Source organism: Pseudophryne corroboree, chromosome 12 (assembly GCF_028390025.1).
Source record: "Pseudophryne corroboree isolate aPseCor3 chromosome 12, aPseCor3.hap2, whole genome shotgun sequence".
Taxonomy (NCBI): domain Eukaryota; kingdom Metazoa; phylum Chordata; class Amphibia; order Anura; family Myobatrachidae; genus Pseudophryne; species Pseudophryne corroboree.
Genome location: NC_086455.1, coordinates 34694116 through 34713401, shown reverse-complemented (window position 1 = coordinate 34713401; position 19286 = coordinate 34694116).

Here is a 19286-nt window from a genome sequence, read left to right as displayed (position 1 = left end):
CAGGTGTGGCAGATATAACATGTGCAGAGAGAGTTAGATTTGGGTGGGATATATTTTTTCTGTGCAAGGTAAATACTGCTCTATTTTTACACTACAATTTAGATTTCAGATTGAACACACCCCACCCAAATCTAACTTTCTCTGCGCATGTTATATCTGCTCCCATATGCGTGCGCAGCTAATTTTATTAGGGGGTGCACTGCTGGAGGAGTGTGTCTAGCACCGCCTTTTGGGCGTGTCTCGCATCGCATTTTGGGCGTGTCTAGCACCGCCCAGGGACATGTCTAACACTATTTTACATTCTTTCAGTAAAATCACATGGCGTAATCTAATTTATTCCTAGTTCTTAATAATACAAGTAGATATAATACACCCCAGAGAAATAAAATGAAACATAATGGTGCGACCAGTAGCCACTACTGACTGTCCACTACGGCATAATTCTGAGTCCCAGCTGCCGCTGCATCCTATCGCTACTTACACTTCCCCAACCTATCTCTGTCCTAGTGTTGGAAATAGAGAGTGGTGGGCCTTGGTGCAAAATTCACATTATGCCAAACGGTATGAGCCGAAATTCACATTACGCCACACAGTATTAGCCAAAATTCACATTAAGCCACGCGGAATGAGCCGAAATTTACATTACGCCACACAGTATGAGCCAGAATTCACATTACACCACATGGTATAAGCCAAAATTCAGGTTACGCCACACAGTATGAGCCAAAATTCACATTATGCCACACAGTATGGTAGAAAACTCACATTACGCCACACAGTATGAGCCAAAATTTACAATACGCCACACAGTAAGAGATAAAATTCACATTACGCCACACAGTATGAGCCGAAATTCACATTACGCCACATGGTATGAGCCAAAATTTACATTACGCCACATGGTATAAGCCAAAATTTACATTACGCCACATGCTGTGAGCCAAAATTTATATTATGCCACACAGAATACAGTATGAGATAAAATTCACATTACGCCACACAGTATGTGCCAAAATTTACATTACGCCGCACAGTAAGAGATAAAATTCACATTACACCACACAGTATGAGATACAATTCACATTACGCCACAGAGTAAGAGATAAAATTCACATTACACCACACAATATGAGCCAAAATTTACATTACGTCACACTGTATGAGCCGAAATTTACATTACGCCACACAGTAAGAGATAAAAGTCACATTATGCCACACAGTATGAGATAAAATTCACATTACACCACACTGTATGAGATTAAATTTACATTATGCCACACAGTATGAGGCAAAATTTACATTACGCTGCACGATATAAGCCAAAATTTACATTACGCAACACGGTATGAGGCAAAATTCACATTACGCCACATTATGCCCCGGCCTTAATAGACTCCATAGTATCCCCAACACATTATATAATACACAGTGCACCCTAAACACATATACAACACAGTGACCCCCCACACACATTATGTGACACATAGTACTTCTCCAAGTACATTATATAATATACATTATACATTACTTGTGGGTGTGCTCGCAGCTGAGCGCTCCTCACCGCCTGCCACTCCCTGCATAGACAACTACTGACATCCTTTCTCTCTCCTTCACCCCCTCCTTCCCTACATTTCTGTTCACATGTGGGTTCCAGTAGTGGGTGCAGCTGACAAATGCACCCTCTTCTGGCCCTGCAGCGGTGTGTCTCTTGCCCTATCGCCAAGCCTGCTGACCGGGCGTAGCGGGCAGGTGAAGAGAGGGAGGCGGTGGGTGGAAGCCAGGCGCGGGTGTAGAGAGCGGGGGTGAGCGGGTGTAGAGAGCGGGGGTGGGCAGGAATAATGAGCAGGCGGCCGTAGAGAGCGGGCGGTCTGTGCTGGCGGGCGTAGAGTGCAGGTGGGTATGCACAGTCAGGAATAGAACTGCAAGCTTGGCACTGACTTAGTTACAGGCGTGTGTAAGGGGGGTGCCGGACATTAGGGGGTGCCTGTGCACACCAGGCACCCCCCCTGCGCACGCCTATGTCTGCTCCCCCGCAGTGCACATGGGGGTTCATTCCGAGTTGATTGGAGCTGTGCTAAATTTAGTACAGCTATAATCAATCACACTGACATGTGGGGGCACGCCCAGCACAGGGCTAGTCCGCCCCACATGTCAGTGCCCCCCCCCGTAGAAGTGCAAAGGCATTTCACAGTGGCGGTGCCTTTGCACTTCAAGAGTAGCTCCCGGCCAGTGCAGCTTTAGTGTGCTAGCCGGGAGCTACTCATTGATCACCGACCCCCAGCGGTTGCCTGTGATGTCACGCAGCAGCTGCGACTCGCCCCCCATTCGGTCCGGCCACGCCTGCATTGGTCGGATCTCTCCCACGAAACGGCGGCCAAATGCCGCCGTTCCGCCCCCTCCCGCCCTGCGACTACCTCTGCCTGTCAATTATGCAGAGGTGATCGCATCCCTGCTACGGCCTTCGGCCGACTGGCATGCGCCGGCGCACTACGGCGCCAGCGCATGCGCAGTAGGGACCCGTTCTCTCAGCTGCGACAAAAAGCAGCGAGCGAACGGGTCAGAATGACCCCCATGGTTTTCCCAACTGCTAACAAATTTGCCTCTGCGATCAACTCTGAATTAGGCCCACTGTACATTTCAAAAGTCATGCTAGAGATTGCAGCAACATTTTACACAAACTACAGTACTGTAAGTTTAGTAGCAGTACAGGGAGTTTTGTAGAGGTGCAATGTTCTGGCAATGCAGTATTTGAACTGCTTCTCTTTGTCATTCTCCTTGTCATATACAGTGTTGCATAATGAATAATAAAAAATTGCGGTACACCTCTCCCATAAATCTTTTTCCAGCCCCGGTGCTAGACAGCCTTGGTTGGTTTCCAGTAAAATAGGCCATGGCTGTATTATCAACAGCCACAATGTGAGAAAATATGAAAGAACAGAGGAAGTCAATTCTCCCAGTACAGTATTAGTTGCTGCAGTATTCCTTATCAATCTTTTTTTTTTTTTTTTAATCAACACATTCCATTTTTTACATGATTATTCACTTGATGCAATAAAGAGCCTGCTTACTGATTCGGGATCAAACTCCAGTAAGAGAGCTCAGGTAACTGCATCTGGGCAAAACCAGATCTGATCACAGCAGCAAATCTGTTAGCTAATGGACAAAACCTAGGGGGTCATTCTGAGTTAATCGTAGCTCTGCTAAATTTTGCACAGCTACGATCAGGCACTCAGACATGCGGGGGGATGCCCAGCACAGGGCTAGTCCGCCCCGCATGTCAGTGCTGGGCCTCCCCTGCAGAAATGCAAAAGCATCGCACAGAGGCGATGCTTTTGCATTTGAGGAGTAACTCCCGGCCAGCGCAGCTCCTGCGGGTGGCCGGGAGAACCTCTTTGAGGCCCGGGTCGCAGCGGCTGCGTGTGAAGTCACGCAGCCGCCGGGCCCGCCCTCCCAACAGTCTGGCCACGCCTGCGTTGGCCGGACCACCCCCCCTAAATGGCGGCTTAACGCTGCTGTTCAGACCCCTCCCGCCCAGTGACCACCTCTGCCTATCAATCAGGCAGAGGCGATCGATAGGCAACAACGGTCTTCGGCCGTCTGGCATGCGCCGGCGCATGCACAGTATTGACCCGATCACACTGCTGAGATAAACTGCAGCGTGCGATCGGGTCAGAATTACCCCCCATGTACACTGCAGGGGAGGCAGATATAACATGTGCAGAGAGAGTTAGATTTGGGTGGGTTATTTTGTTTCTGCGCAGGGTAAATACTGGCTGCTTTATGTTTACACTGCATTTTAGATTTCAGTTTGAACACACCTCACCCACATCTCTCTCTCTGCACATGTTACAGCTGCCACACACACACACACACACACACACACACACACACACACACACACACACACACACACACACACACACACACACACACACACACACACACACACACTCCCTGCAGTGCACATGGTTTTGCCCATTAGCTAAAAAATTTGCTGCTGCAATCAGATCTGAATTAGGCCTCATGTTGCACTGCGGGTGGGGCAGATGTAACATGTGCAGAGATATTTAGATGTGGGTTAGAGGTGTCCAAATTTAAATCTACTGTAAATTACAGTGTAAAAATAAAGCTGCAGTATTTGTGGGCAACGTGCAAAAGCAGCCAGTATTTACCATACATGCAAAAAAAGTATGCATTGCAGTATGGTTTGTCTAGGGCAGTGGTTCCCAACCGTGGTACTCAAGTATCCCCAACAGTTCATGTTTTCCTGGTCTCCTCATAGGATTGCAAGTGAAATAATTTGCTCCACCTGTGGGTCTTTTAAAATGTGTCAGTGAGTAATGAATACACCTGTTCAACTGCTTGGTGACCTGGAAAACACAAACTGTTGGGGGGTACTTGAGGACCGAGATTGGGACCAGATTCAGAGATGGACAGGAGCCTTTATGGACTCTTGTGTATATTTACTAAGCCTTGGAGAGATATAAAGTGGAAGGAGATAAAGTACAAACCAACCAACTCCTGTCATTTTGCAAACACAACTTGTAACTTGGCACATACCTCCCAACATGACCCTCTCCAGGAGGGACAGAATGCTCTGCTCCTGGACTTCCCTCTTAATTTATGATTGCCATCACCTATGCTAAAACACCTTTCTTAGCCTTAACCTGATCAAAACAGTTGCCGGCAATCAAAAATGAAGGAAAAGTCCAGAAGCAGAGCATTGTGTCCCTCCTGGAGAGGGTCGTGTTGGGAGGTATGACTTGGCAGTTAGGAGCTGATATATTTTTATAAATGTTTAAAAATTAGTAGTAAAACTATATTTTAGTCCTAGGCCAGATGTATAGAAAGCTGATGGAATTTTAGCCCACTGTTGTAGTTATACCTTTGCCCATAACCTCCAAAACAAAATTTCTCAATCTAGCTAAAAGCTAAAACTAGGAGAGCTTTCCTTATTTCCTTGAACAAAGCTAATAAAATACCAAGGGCCAAATGTAATAGAGTGACAGTTTCAGAAAGTGAGAGATTTGGTAAGGTTTTGCAGTTTTTTTTTTAAAGTGGCAATCATTTACACAGCAAGATCAACTTGGTTTTGTAGTGTAAATAATTGCCACTTTAAAAAAACCTGAAAAACCTCACCAAATCTCTCACTTTCTGAAACTCACTCTATTACATTTGGCCCTAGACAGAGCCGGCCCTACCTAATATGATGCCCTAGGCAAGATTTTGTCTGGAGCCCCCTAGCACCACCGCTAGTTCCGCCTCTGACCCAGCACCCCTTTCCCTGCATGATCACCCCTCACCCATAGCAGTCATTGTTTTTGTGTTCCTACCCCCTACAGTATATTTTAAATAGGAGCAGTGCGCACATTTGGTGCACAGGCCTTTTTTTTTTAATGAAAATGCATCTTATTTGCAATACTATGCGGCTAGATTGCACAAGCAGCTTCTGCTGATTAAAATGATGGCCCTCGTTCCGAGTTGTTCGCTCGGTAAAAATCTTCGCATCGCAGCGATTTTCCGCTTAGTGCGCATGCGCAATGTCCGCACTGCGACTGCGCCAAGTAAATTTGCTATGCAGTTAGGATTTTTACTCACGGCTTTTTCATCGTTCTGGCGATAGTAATGTGATTGACAGGAAATGGGTGTTACTGGGCGGAAACTGGCCGTTTTATGGGCGTGTGGGAAAAAACGCTACCGTTTCCGGAAAAAACGCAGGAGTGGCCGGAGAAACGGGGGAGTGTCTGGGCGAACGCTGGGTGTGTTTGTGACGTCAAACCAGGAACGACAAGCACTGAACTGATCGCAGATGCCGAGTAAGTCTGGAGCTACTCAGAAACTGCTACGAGGTGTGTAATCGCAATATTGCGAATACATCGTTCGCAATTTTAAGATGCTAAGATTCACTCCCAGTAGGCGGCGGCTTAGCGTGAGCAAATCTGCTAAAATCCGCTTGCGAGCGAACAACTCGTAATGAGGGCCGATATGCGGCATGCCTATATTCTGTGTGCGACTGTGACTGTATCTGCAAACAAAATGCTAAGCTACAGTGATTTCCACTGTAACGCAGCATTTCATATGCAGATACAGCTGCAGTCACACAGAATATAGGCATGCTGCATATCATTTTAATCAGCAGAAGCTGCTTGTGCCCCATGGCACACCAAATGCCCTAGGCATTTGCCTAGTTTGCCTATGCCTATGGCCGGCTCTGGCCCTAGATGTACTGCAACATGATTTCCTGCAGGTACCAATGAACTACAGATGTGTCCTCCTACATCCTTGCTGTAGTCATGTTGAACAGCCCTTAAAGTTATGCCATACTGTGGCGTGACTCGGTACCACGAGCATCTTTATGTGTGACTTTTTTTCCATTTAGCGGCATCTAAATCGCATTGCTATAAATAATAAAACACACAAGCATCTTATGCTGATTAAACAGATATGCGGCTTGCCTATATTATGTGTGTGACTGCAGCTGTATCTGCAAATGAAATACTACGGTATGTTAAAGTGTTTTCCTGGAAATCACTGCAATGTAGCATTTCGTATGCAGACACAGCCATATAGGCACATAGAATATAGGCATGCCACATATCATTTTAATCAGCATATGCTGCTTGCGCGTCCTATTCACATAGCCAAGCGAACAAGATGCATTTTCAGCAGAAAAATATGCCCAAAGTTAGCAGAGCTGACCTGGAGCTGCCAGCTGACATCTCCTGCTGCATGGCATATTGAGGCAGTGTATGAGGACACATCTGTATGATACATTTCTAAACTCAAACTCCAATTACAATTTCCACAATAGTGTTTGGACATGAGTGTTTTATTTTTCTTAGTGTTTTTTGGTTATAAACCCAGTATTCATAGTACTGTATATGAACTTGGTCTACAGGGGAGGGCGACACTTTGGTAACCTTATTCATGCTGCAGTCTCCTTTGGTCAACATTACTAAAAGTTGCTTCCAATGACCCTTGTCATTTAGTAAAATCTCACCTAGCCTATCTGCACATTCCTACTGAGCTGAACGACCTTTTGCTACTGCGTGTGCTCGAAAATATTTAAAACCTTTTAAGGTGTATGCATTACACAGAGTTGGTATAACTCCGTGGCAACGTAGCAGTCACACGTGGCATAAAGTGTCCTGTGGGTGTGTCTTGGGGGTGTAGACATAATTACATGTTACCTGCACAAGTGGAAGGAAAGGTATGGTACAGTTGCAATGACCCACATTTATTTCCAAGTATACAATGTGACTGTATATGTATTGAATAATCAGCCCCTAAACCGGATGTTTACATTTTCTTTTTATTTATTTATTACCATTATATAGTGCACCTATATTCCACAGCACTTTACAGGGAATATTGGCCATTCACAGCAGTCCCTGCCCCAGTGGAGCTTACAATCTATGGGGCAGATGTATTAACCTGGAGAAGGCATAAGGAAGTGATAAACCAGTGATAAAGCAGTGTTAAGTGCAAGGTGATAATGTGCCAGCCAATCAGCTCCTAACTGTTAATTTACATATGGGAGCTGATTGGCTGGTGTGTTTATCACCTTGCATTTATCACTGGTTTATCACTTCCTTATGCCTTCTCCAGGTTAATACATCTGCCCCTGTATTCCCTACCACATGTACACAGAATGGGTTTGTTGGGTCGACCCGATGTAGGACGACACTCATTAGGTTGACCACTATTGGTCGATAGGCAGTAGGTTGACACCTGGAAAAGGTCAACATAGTCGGCAAGTTGACACGGAAAATTTTGACATGGGGTTTTTTTTGTGTCATTTTCTTCGTAAAGTGACTAGGAACCCCAATTAGTGCACCGTGTCTCCTCATATGGTTCGCTTCGTTTGCCATGCTTATGGATTGCCCATAGTTTCTACAAATTGCGTGCTGTATGCTCGACTATAGAGCAGGCCTATCTGCGGAACGGGCTTGCATAGTATTCTGAATTAGCCTAATATCGTGCTGCTACTGTAAAAATAAATAATTTAAAAATCATTTAACTTGCACCCACTTGCACTACCAGCACCAAAACTTTAAACCAGCACTAGAACCAATTATTATTAAGGGCAGTGATCGCCAACCCGTCGCTCGCGAGCTACTGGTAGCTTGTTGTAATATTTTCGGTAGCTCGCAGAGTGCACGGGCTTTGGCAGTCACTGGCACTCCTCTCCTCCTCCCTAATATGGTGCCGGCCGTCAGCCAATCAGAGCTCGCGGACCGGCAATGGCGGCACCTGATTGGTGATTGGCTCACTTACCGGCACCATTTTTCAAATGCCTGTCGCGGAGACTGTCACCCGTCCCTCACCGCGGCGCTGCTTTCCGAGACCGGACTTCAGAGGAGAGGCGCACGCTGCGCTCTCCTCCCCTTTTGTCCGTCATACAGGAGCAGCTACAGCGGCAGTAGAAGAGGCCAGCAGCTGTGAGCACAGTGTGGTGCTCTGTATCTGGCATTGTGGGGGGGCTCTGTATCCGGCACTGCAGGGGTGCTCTGTATCTGGCACTGTGGGGAGGCTCTGTATCTGGCACTGTGGGGGGGGGGGGGGGGGCTCTGTATCTGGCACTGCGGGGGGGGGTCTCTGTATCTGGCGGGGGCATTGTATCTGATATTGCGGGGGCCACTGTATCTAGCACTGCGGGGGGTCTGTATCTGGCAATGGTGGGGGCATTGTATCTGGCACTGGTGGGGGCTCTGTATCTGACACTGCTGGGGGCATTATTTGTTTATCTGGCACTGCTGGGGGGCATTATTTGTGTATCTGGCACTGCTGGGGGCAGTATTTGTGTATCTGGCACTGCTGGGGGGCATTATTTGTGTTTTTGGCACTGCTGGTGGGCATTATTTGTGTTTTTGGCACTGCTGGGGGGCATTATTTGTGTATCTGGCACTGCTGGGGCGCATTACTTGTGTATCTGGCACTGCTGGGGGGCATTATTGTTGTGAGGCCACACCCACTTTGTGAGGTCACACCTACTTTTCTGAGGTCACACCCACTTTCACAGGAATACACGCGCATTGGGGAAGGGGGTAGCTCTTCCAGAAGTTTTATTTTCCGAAAGTAGCTCACACCCCAATTAAGGTTGGAAACCACTGATGTATGGCATTACAATAACAAGTCACTGGATGCAAATCTGAGATACAGTACGAAGCAACCAATAGTCGAATTTTTTTAGTTTTTTTATTGAATTTATTTTGCAAAATTGAAATAAATTACACTTGTATTAAAGAAAACAACTTACAATGGTTATCTCACCACATTTTACTATTTTATGTATTGAATAATCAGAACTAGTGACTTTTTTAAATTAATTGACCATATTCTCCCTTTATTTTTTCTTAAAAATAGAAAAAAATATATATTTAATAGCTTTTCTTTGTTCATTCTTCTCATTATAATGAAACTCCACATACAGGATTGCAGTCTCATTCTGACCTTTCAGTAATCTGAATTTGTTTATTATTTGTCACTCCCTTATTTTCAATTACTGGATTTATAAACAGGGAGAAATAGAATTACATACAGTATATATTTAAAGGTCAAAGGCAGAACATATCACAGCATCGCTATTGGGCTCATATTTACCATAGTGAGAAAACCTTGGGGGTCATTCCGAGTTGATCGCACGCTGCAACTTTTTGCAGCCCGTGCGATCAACTAGACGCCGCTTATGGGGGAGTGTATTTTTTCATAGCAAGGCTGCGATCGCTTGTGCAGCCGAGCTATGCAAAAACATTTTGTACAGTTAAGGAGTAGGTCCTGACTTACTCACCCACTGCGATCACTTCAGCCTGTCAGGTCCCGGAATTGACTTCAGACATTCGCCCTCCAAACGCCTGGACACGCCTGCGTTTTCCTCACCACTCCCAGAAAACGTTCAATTGCCACCCCGGAAAATGCCTTCCTCCTGTCAATCACGGTGCGATCGTGGCATCTTCTTTAATTCAGTCGTGCCTGCGCATTGCGACTGCTGCACATGCGCATTCCGGACCCATTCACACGGATACAAAAAAAAGCATCGTGCGAACGGGTCAGAATGACCCCCCTCCTTATGTGTAAGGTGTCAATTACCCCTCTATCCCACTGTTTAGAGCTTTTGCTACTCAGAGGGGTAAATTTACTAAGCTCCCGATTTTGACCGAGATGCCGTTTTTTCATCAAAGTGTCATCTCGGTAATTTACTAAGCAATAATCACGGCAGTGATGAGGGCATTCGTAATTTTTTGCAAGTCCAAGAAAAAAATTACGAATGAATACACCATCGGTCAAAACGCGGCTGTTTAAGTATGAATCTCGGTAATTTACTAAGAAGTGCAAAGCAAAAAAAAACCAAACACTGCCGTGAAAAATTACAACTCGTAAAAAAGTGCTAAAAAAAAACAGACCTGCTTTTTTTTTCCGTGATTGGATAGGCATGCAGGGATCCATGAGATCCGTGCATGTATATCAGTGGGAAGGGGTGGGAAAGTTGTTATTTTATTAAAAAAAATTGCGTGGGGTCCCCCCTCCTAAGCATAACCAGCCTCGGGCTCTTTGAGCCGATCCTGGTTACAGAAATATGGGGAAAAAATTGACAGGGGTTCCCCCATATTTAAGCAACCAGCATCGGGCTCTGCGCCTGGTCCTGGTTCCAAAAATACGGGGGACAAAAAGAGTAGGGGTCCCCCGTATTTTTAAAACCAGCACCGGGCTCCACTAGCTGGACAGATAATGCCACAGCCGGAGGTCACTTTGATATAGTGCCCTGCGGCCGTGGCATCAAAAATCCAACTAGTCACCCCTGGCCGGGGTACCCTGGGGGAGTGGGGACCCCTTCAATCAAGGGGTCCCCCCCCCCAGCCACCCAAGGGCCAGGGGTGAAGCCCGAGGCTGTCCCCCCCATCCAATGGGCTGCGGATGGGGAGGCTGATAGCCTTTTGTGATAATGAAAAGATATTGTTTTTAGTAGCAGTACTACAAGGCCCAGCAAGCCTCCCCCGCATGCTGGTACTTGGAGAACCACAAGTACCAGCATGCGACGGAAAAACGGGCCCGCTGGTACCTGTAGTACTACTACTAAAAAAATACCCAAAAAAAGACAAGACACACACACCGTGAAAGTAAAGATTTATTACATACATGCACACAAACATACATACATACTTACCTTATGTTCACACGCAGGTCGGTCCTCTTCTCCAGTAGAATCCAAGGGGTACCTGTTGAATAAATTCTACTCACCAGATCGCGGGTCCCAGGGTCCTCGGGGCATCCATTTGTAATCCACGTACTTGCATAAAATAAGAAAACGGAAAGCCGAGCCACGAACTGAAAGGGGCCCCATGTTTTCACATGGGACTCCTTTCCCCGAATGCCAGAAACCCACTCTGACTTCTGTCTAAGTGGGTTTCTTCAGCCAATCAGGGAGCGCCACGTTGTAGCACTCTTCTGATCGGCTGTGTGCTCCTGTACTGAGTGACAGGCGGCACACGGCAGTGTTACAATGTAGCGCCTATGCGCTCCATTGTAACCAATGGTGGGAACTTTCTGCCCTGCGGTTGACCTAAAGTGACGTCACCGCTGACGTCAATATTTCCCGCAGTGTGGGGGCCCCCAATGTGTGTGGGCCTCTGAACGTCCGCCCCATCTGCCCCGCCTATAATCTGGCCCTGGTAATACTACAATGTTAATATTTTGGTCAGAATTTATTTGAGTACTACTGTACTTAAATGTGTTTAGCAGTTGTACGGGGATCTTATTTACTGAATATGTGCTGGTGTGCCTATTTACTAGAAACAATCGATTAATTTGCACCATGAAAATACTGTATCATTTCATCATCAATTATTACAAACTTGGCCATGTTTTTGTTTTGTTTTTTACCTGCTCTACTTGCCTTAAACCCTCCAAAGAGCCAAATCCTCCAAGATTGTGCTGCCTGTCAGCATTTTCAGAACTTCACGGTTGGTGACTCCACTCATGTCGCTACTTCCCAGGGTGGGTCTCAGTCAGCTACTGTATCACACCAAATTCCAAAAACATTTCATCTACTCTTGGCAATTCAGACCACACTGTGCGAGGTGATCTTATTACACTTCACATGATGTAGCATCTGAATTAATTACCTCAATTAGAGATTTGCGACAGGATTTCCTGGAGCTGGTAGTACACACGGATAACTTGGAGAACAAGATGGATGAAGTTGCTGTCTCACATAATGACTTGATAGACCCTCGTGACTCTATCTAAGGTAAACCGGGAGGCACCTGGGACAAAATTGCAGACACATAGGATAGGGCCAACCACAACAGTTAAAAAATTAGGGTAATCCTTGAATCTATGCAGAATACTGACCTTATGGGTGTATGTGTGTATGTGTATATATATATATATATATATATATATGGCATACGTATAAGGATGTGTACTTTAAACCAAGAAGGAGGGAATGTGTGTAACTCTATAGTATAGGGAGGAAATTAAACTGTATAAAATATTGTTATATGTACAGTACTTTCATGGTTATCTGAAGTTCTGTTAGAATATATGGGTAATAAGTTATTTAGGGAACTTTAAAATATATATAGAAGTGTCCATATACACCTTATTTAGCCATATGGAGAAGTTAGCCATGCAATCTCATCTACAAATTAGCCACGATTTGTGATTTGTATTAGGATATGCTACTTTGAACTGCTACTTTCTACAAATTATTTAGCAGGGAAAAAAATGGAAATCAATTAGAAATGAGCCGCTTGGATTTTAGAAAATTTTAGCCCTTCCAAACTTTGCAGATCTGAGTCAATTTGACCCGCGGCTTGGGGTTTCTCACCAGGCTAGGATTCCAAATGGAGGCAAAACATCATCCTCCCAGTGTCGGAGTCTCGCAGGTTTTGGTTTCTATATAAGACCCAGAGGTGGTAAATCGATGCCATTTCACTCCAGTCATGCTGCTGTGTGCTACGCTCTGCTCTGCACTCTGCTCAATGTGTCCATCTATCCAAGGGCTGTGAAGTGTCCATCTAAATGGCTGTGCTGTATCTATCTAAGTGGCTGTGTTGTATCCATCTACTGCAAGTGAATGTACAGTGTACATCCACAAGTGACTCTACTGTGTCCACCTAAGTGCTCCAGTCCTGTTAGTCTAATACTGTACCATTACACAGTGGTGCTGCACTTACTCCGCATGCCCCACCTACTGTGTTCACGTAAGCAGTGTGACTCTGTATTGTTTAACAGTGGCAAAAAAGTAAAAAAAATTGAAACTTTAATAAAATTGCATAATTTGTTTGTACTGTTCTTTGCACTGCACCGCACCCCAGTGTACTGTACCCAAGTGCGCTTTGTTCACTTCACGTAAGCCCCTTGACTCCAGTGTGAGCCGAGCTGCCAGAAAAAAAATAAAATAAAAACAAATATTTTGGATTATTTATTTGTACTCTTCTGTGCACACTACCTACCCCAGTGCATGTGTGTAAAAGCGGTCTGACTCCAAACAGTGTGTGCCAAGCTGCCAGTTGAAAAAAAATTGTATATATATTGTATCATTTGTTTGCACTGTTCTGTACACTCTACCTACCCCAGAATGTTCTGTACCCCAGTGCGCTTTGTTCACTTCACGTAAGCCCTGTGACGTCACACAGTGTAAGCAAAGCTGTCAGTTAAAAAAATATAAAAATATATTGTATAAATCTCTGGTTGGGTCTAAAAGGATTGCCGAAAATTAGTGACACCTCTACCGTAACTCCATCTGATATAACAATCCAAAGAATGTTGGAAGATTATTTTCATGACTCAAATAGGCATGTCACAGAGTCCCTTTGACTACTGGAAGGAAAAAAAGGCACTCTGGAGGTCATCCTACAAACTAGATTTGCAATGCCAAAGCTGCCCACCTTCCAGTGTGTACTCAGAAAGAATTTTCAGCACAACCGGTAACCTTATCAGCTACTAGAAATTCCACGAGGAAGACCATTATTGACAATTACATTAAAAAGAGACTTCTGTAATGGTGGATTCCAGCAGGGATGAACTGATATTGTGTGAGGATAATGTACTGTACACACTGATGAGGGTAAGGATGAGGATGGTAGTGACAATGACATCTTGCCACTACAGAGCTATTATCTACCTTAAGCACAGTGGGGGCTTGTTTTGTAGGGGCCAAAACAAACCAAGCAGTACAGCCACAGTCCCTGTCACTGAAGTGCTTGGTTTGTTAAACTGTGTATGTGCCTTTTTAATATCTAACGTCAGGGTGGGTACCCAAGAACAATTCCATCTTGTACCACTTTTTGTTTCTGCTACTGCTGTGTGACAATGTTTCACAGATGTACTATAAAGATGTACTATAAACTGACATGTGTTTGTGCTGCTGTTATGTTGCTTAGTAACCAGCCAGTTCGCTGCAGCCTTTGCCTTTAACTGGATGAAAACAATATTGTGAGCTGTGAGGTGGTCAGAAATGACTGGAGCTTAATGCTACTGAGGTTTACAATTCAGTAGAAACAAAAAAAGGTCCAAATGATGTAATTTTTTTTTCTAGAAAAATATACAAAACCAATACCAGTCATGGCATTTAGGCAAAACTAAATCCAGACAACGAATAAAAAAACTAAAACCAGCAAACCTGGTCAAGCGCACATCTCTAGAATCCATCCAATTGCCACTTGTGGTGGACTTTCTTAGCCATGCTAAGGATTTCATGCCAAATGAATCAAAAAGGGAAAGGTGTATGAGCACACATCTGTAAGCATATTTGAATAACATATAGCTATCCCATAGAAGCTATGTACATGTACAGTATTTGTACTTCATTTGATTGGTGTGTGCATATTATCTATCTATCTATCTATCTATCTATCTATCTATCTATCTATCTATCTATCTATCTATCTATCTATCTACCTAGTTACATAGTTAAGGTTCTGTCTTTTTAACTACTTAACTTACGATTTTTCTCTTCAAAACCATTTATAACATTGTTTTTCTAAAACATTTTTATATAATAGAGTTTTAAAAGTATTTTTTAAATATTATATTTTTGTTACGAGCCACTGTGGCGGCTCAGCGCTAGTTCTGGTCATTGCTAGGTGACTGGGACATCATACTGCTTCTGCCCGGCAGCTTTCCCTGTGGTCGCCCAAATAACAGGGACTCCGGGCAACCGCAGGCGGTTGTGTATCCATAGGGACATGCAGCTCTGGCAGCACGGAAATTGTAATTAAAGTGGGCTAGTCCCAGATGGCCTCCAGATTGACTCTTCTCCACTTTATCTTCCAGACACCCCTATTGGACCTTGGCAGTTATAGTCCTTAGTTACCGCAGGAGCCCTTGTCTCTCTGTTCTGTACGTTGAATTTCCCTGGCTTCCTTTGTCTGCTGCAGTTTTTCTTTAAAATCTGGTCTGTCTGCTGATGTTCTGCAAGCTGAGCTACAGTTTATCCTGCACATCTGTCCATTTAACTAACATCCTGCTAGGCCAAGCTCTAACCTACTCTACATATCGGGCCTGTCAGTTACTGCCTGCAATATAGAGCCTCACTCAAACCTGAACCTCAATCCGGACCTCAATCCTGAACCTGAACAATCCTGCCTGCAATACTAAGCCTCACTCCATCCGGTCAGCTAATGACCCCTACACATTTGGCAATATGCAGCCAAGCTGCTCAACGGCGGATACGGCCAATGGGCAACCCTGCTGCGGGGAGGAGGTGATGGGGGGAGTGAAGTTTCTTCACTACCCCCATCACTCGGCTCCATAGCAGTGCATACTAATATGGACAATCTCGTCCATATTGGCCTGCATGCATAAGCGACAGGGCACCAACGATGAATGAGCACGGCGCTCATCGTTGGTTCCTACACACTAAACGATATGAACGAGAATGTTCATATCATTTAGTAAAATCTATTAGTGTGTAGGGCCCTTAACGTCCAGCAAGGCCAAGTTTTGGTCCACCCTGCACACCTGGCCTGTCAGTTTATATCCTGCTAGGCTAAGATTCAGCCAATCCGGCATGCCTGGTCAGCAGAGCCGGCCATAGGCATAGGCAAACTAGGCAAATGCCTAGGGCATTTAGAATGTCTAGGGGCACAAGCAGATTCTGCTGATTAAAATGATATGCGGCATGCCTATATTCTGTGTGTGACCGTGGCTGTATCTGCATACGAAATGCTACGTTACAGTGTATTCCTGGAAAACACTAACGTAGCATTTTATATGCAGATACAGCCACAGTCCAACACAGAATATAGGCATGCTACATATCATTTTAATGAGCAGAAGCTGTTTGTGCATCCTAGCCATACAGCAATGCAAATAAGATGCATTTTTGGCAAAAAAGGCATCTCCTGCTGCATGGCGTATTGAGTCAAGATGTATGAGGACACATCTGTATCCAAGCAGAGGCAGAGGTCACAGTATTAGCTGCCATGTGAGTGCTGTGTGCGAGTGGGTTGGTTGTTCAATAGTGTTTGGCATATGTGTAAGGGGCATTACGTGTCATGTGTATAAATGCATTAATAGTGTGTGGCATATGTGTAAGGGACATTATGGGTAAAAGGACATTAATAAAGGTTGGCATAATCTGTGAGGTGCATTATGTGTGTCATGTGTATAAATGCATTAATAATGTGCGGCATGTGTGTAGGGGACAATATGTGTGTCATTATGTTTATAAGGACATTAATAATGTGTGTAAGATGTGTAAGGGGCATTACTGTGTGGTATTATGTGTATAATTGCATTACTAATGTGTGGCATTATGTGTATAAGGTGCTCTACTGTGTGACGTAACATATAGACAGGGCACTACTGTGTGTTCTAATGTGAATAAAGAGCAATATGCTGTGGTGTAATGTGACTAATGAGCACTTCAGTGTGATGTAATGTGAATAAGGGGCACTACTGTAAGAAGTACTGTGTGATGTAACGTGAATATAAAATAATATAGCATGATATAAAGTTGCACTACTGTGTGGCGTAATTTGAATTGGGGGTACTATTGTGTGGCCATGGCCCTTCCCAGCAAGAACATGCCCCTTTTTGGGCTGTGCGCCGAATGTACGCATTGTTGCTATTTAAAATATAGGGGGTAGGATCACCAAGATGAGGACTGTTATGGCTGAGGGGTGATGGTGCTGGAAAGGGGAGCAGGGTCAGAGGTGGAACTAGCGGCGGTGCTAGGGGGCACCTGACAAAATCTTGCCTAGGGCATCATATTGGTTAAGGCCGACGCTGCTGGTCAGACTGCTAACATCTTTAAGGCCAAGCTTTAACCTACCTGGCATGCCAAGTCTGTCTGCTAACATCCTGCAAGGCCAAGCTCTATCCACTCCTGCACACCTGGTCAGTCCATTAACACCCAGCAAGGCCAAGTTTGGGTCAATTCTGCACTCCTGGACCACCTGCTAATATTCTGCTAAACCAATCCTGTATATCTGGCCTGTCTGACCACCTGCAAGGCCTAGTTCCAGCTTATCCTGCATACCAGACCTGACTGCTGAACTGCACTCCACAGTGTCCAGACCCAAACACCCGCAGGAACCATGCGACCCTGACACCCCACTAGAGTAGGCCAGCACAGGGCATAGAAAGCCTGGCGAGTGGAGCTGCTGCCATGACCCATAACTGCCTGCAACAGAGCCGGACCCAGAAGAGGTGGCTTACACATACGCCGCACAGTCACTGTATGTGAGAGGCTCCTGTCACTCAGAGGCTGCGTCCACATCGCCTACAGCTCTTTGCCCTATTTGAACAAGATAGCTCACATCCCTGCTGGACACTAAGTGGCGTATCCTTGGGGCCCCTTTGATCCTTGGGGTGTGGTACAGGTGTCCCCTTTGACCCCCCTTGTCGCCGGCCCTGTCCAAGGTATGACTGATTGCACCTGCGATCGGCTCCATTAAAGTCTGTGGATTGCGGGTGCAAATTAGAGGCACAGCAGCATGCACGCACTTCACGACAAGCAAGTCGCAGCCGTGAGGATTCACAGGCTCAATGAGCAAGGCTACACCTGTACATGTTTTCGTTACAGCAGTGCTACAGTAATTGCATTTTATGCTGCTACAGAAATGTCTATGGCACTGCTTAAATAGGCACTCTGCAGTATTGTTTGACATATTGTACTTCTCAACAATCAAATGCATTGATTCATTGAATCCCACCATAAATATGCAGAACTTTGTCTTTATATTTCACCCACTCCTTCCAACCTCCTCTGTTTTCTTCCTCTACCTCCTACCTTTCATATACGTATTCAAAGTATTCTTAGTCCTTATTCATCAACTATATTCATACCTTTTGTGATTGTCTGAATGACGTGATAATGGTAATAAATAAACATGTTTTTCTTTTCATCCCACTATTTTAGTATTGTTTCAAATTCCAGTATAGTTGCTTGCTGTATATTTCGGGTATCTGTAAAACTCTAGCACTAACATAGCGATGGTGTACTTCTGATGTTTACAATCTGAGTAATTCCTTGTCAGACCTTTGATTTATAACACTAAATATGAAATAAGATATTCTTCTTTCAAAGTATTTTAACTTTCCTAATATTCTGATTCTATCACAGATTGCATTTTACCGAGCTCTTTTGCATTGCTTCATCAGACTTCACCAGTGACATATATTGATTTCCAGTTTGTCTTCATATTTCAATTTTATGAAATTGTGTCAGCCCTTCTCTTCCTCACAAATAAACAGAATAATCTATTGCATTTATATATTCTGCTTGCAGGAAGCATCTGCTATAATAAAGGTTTTCCAAAACATGTTCTTTGCTCTATAAACTAGGTGTTTCTCATCTCGTGGAACTTACAAGCTGTATCTGACATCTTTCGGTTTTTGGCTGAGTCAGAACTTGGATGTAATTAAAGTGGATTTAAAACATTGGGCGTCATTCAGAGTTGATAGCTCGCTAGCAGTTTTTAGCAGTCGTGCAAACGCTAAGCCGCCGCCCTCTGGGAGTGTATTTTAGCTTAGCAGAAGTGCGAACGAAAGGATTGCAGAGCGGCTACAAAAAAAAATTGTGTCGTTTTAGAGTAGCTCCAGACCTACTCATCGCTTGCGATCACTTCAGACCATTTAGTTCTGGATTTGACGCCACAAACACGCCCTGCGTTCGCCCAGCCACGCCTGTGTTTTTCCTGACACGCCTGCATTTTTTTGAGCACTCCCTGAAAACGGTCAGTTGACACCCAGAAACGCCCCCTTCATGTCAATTACTTTACGGCTGCCATTGCAACTGAAAAGCTTCGCTAGACCTTGTATAAAAATACATTGGC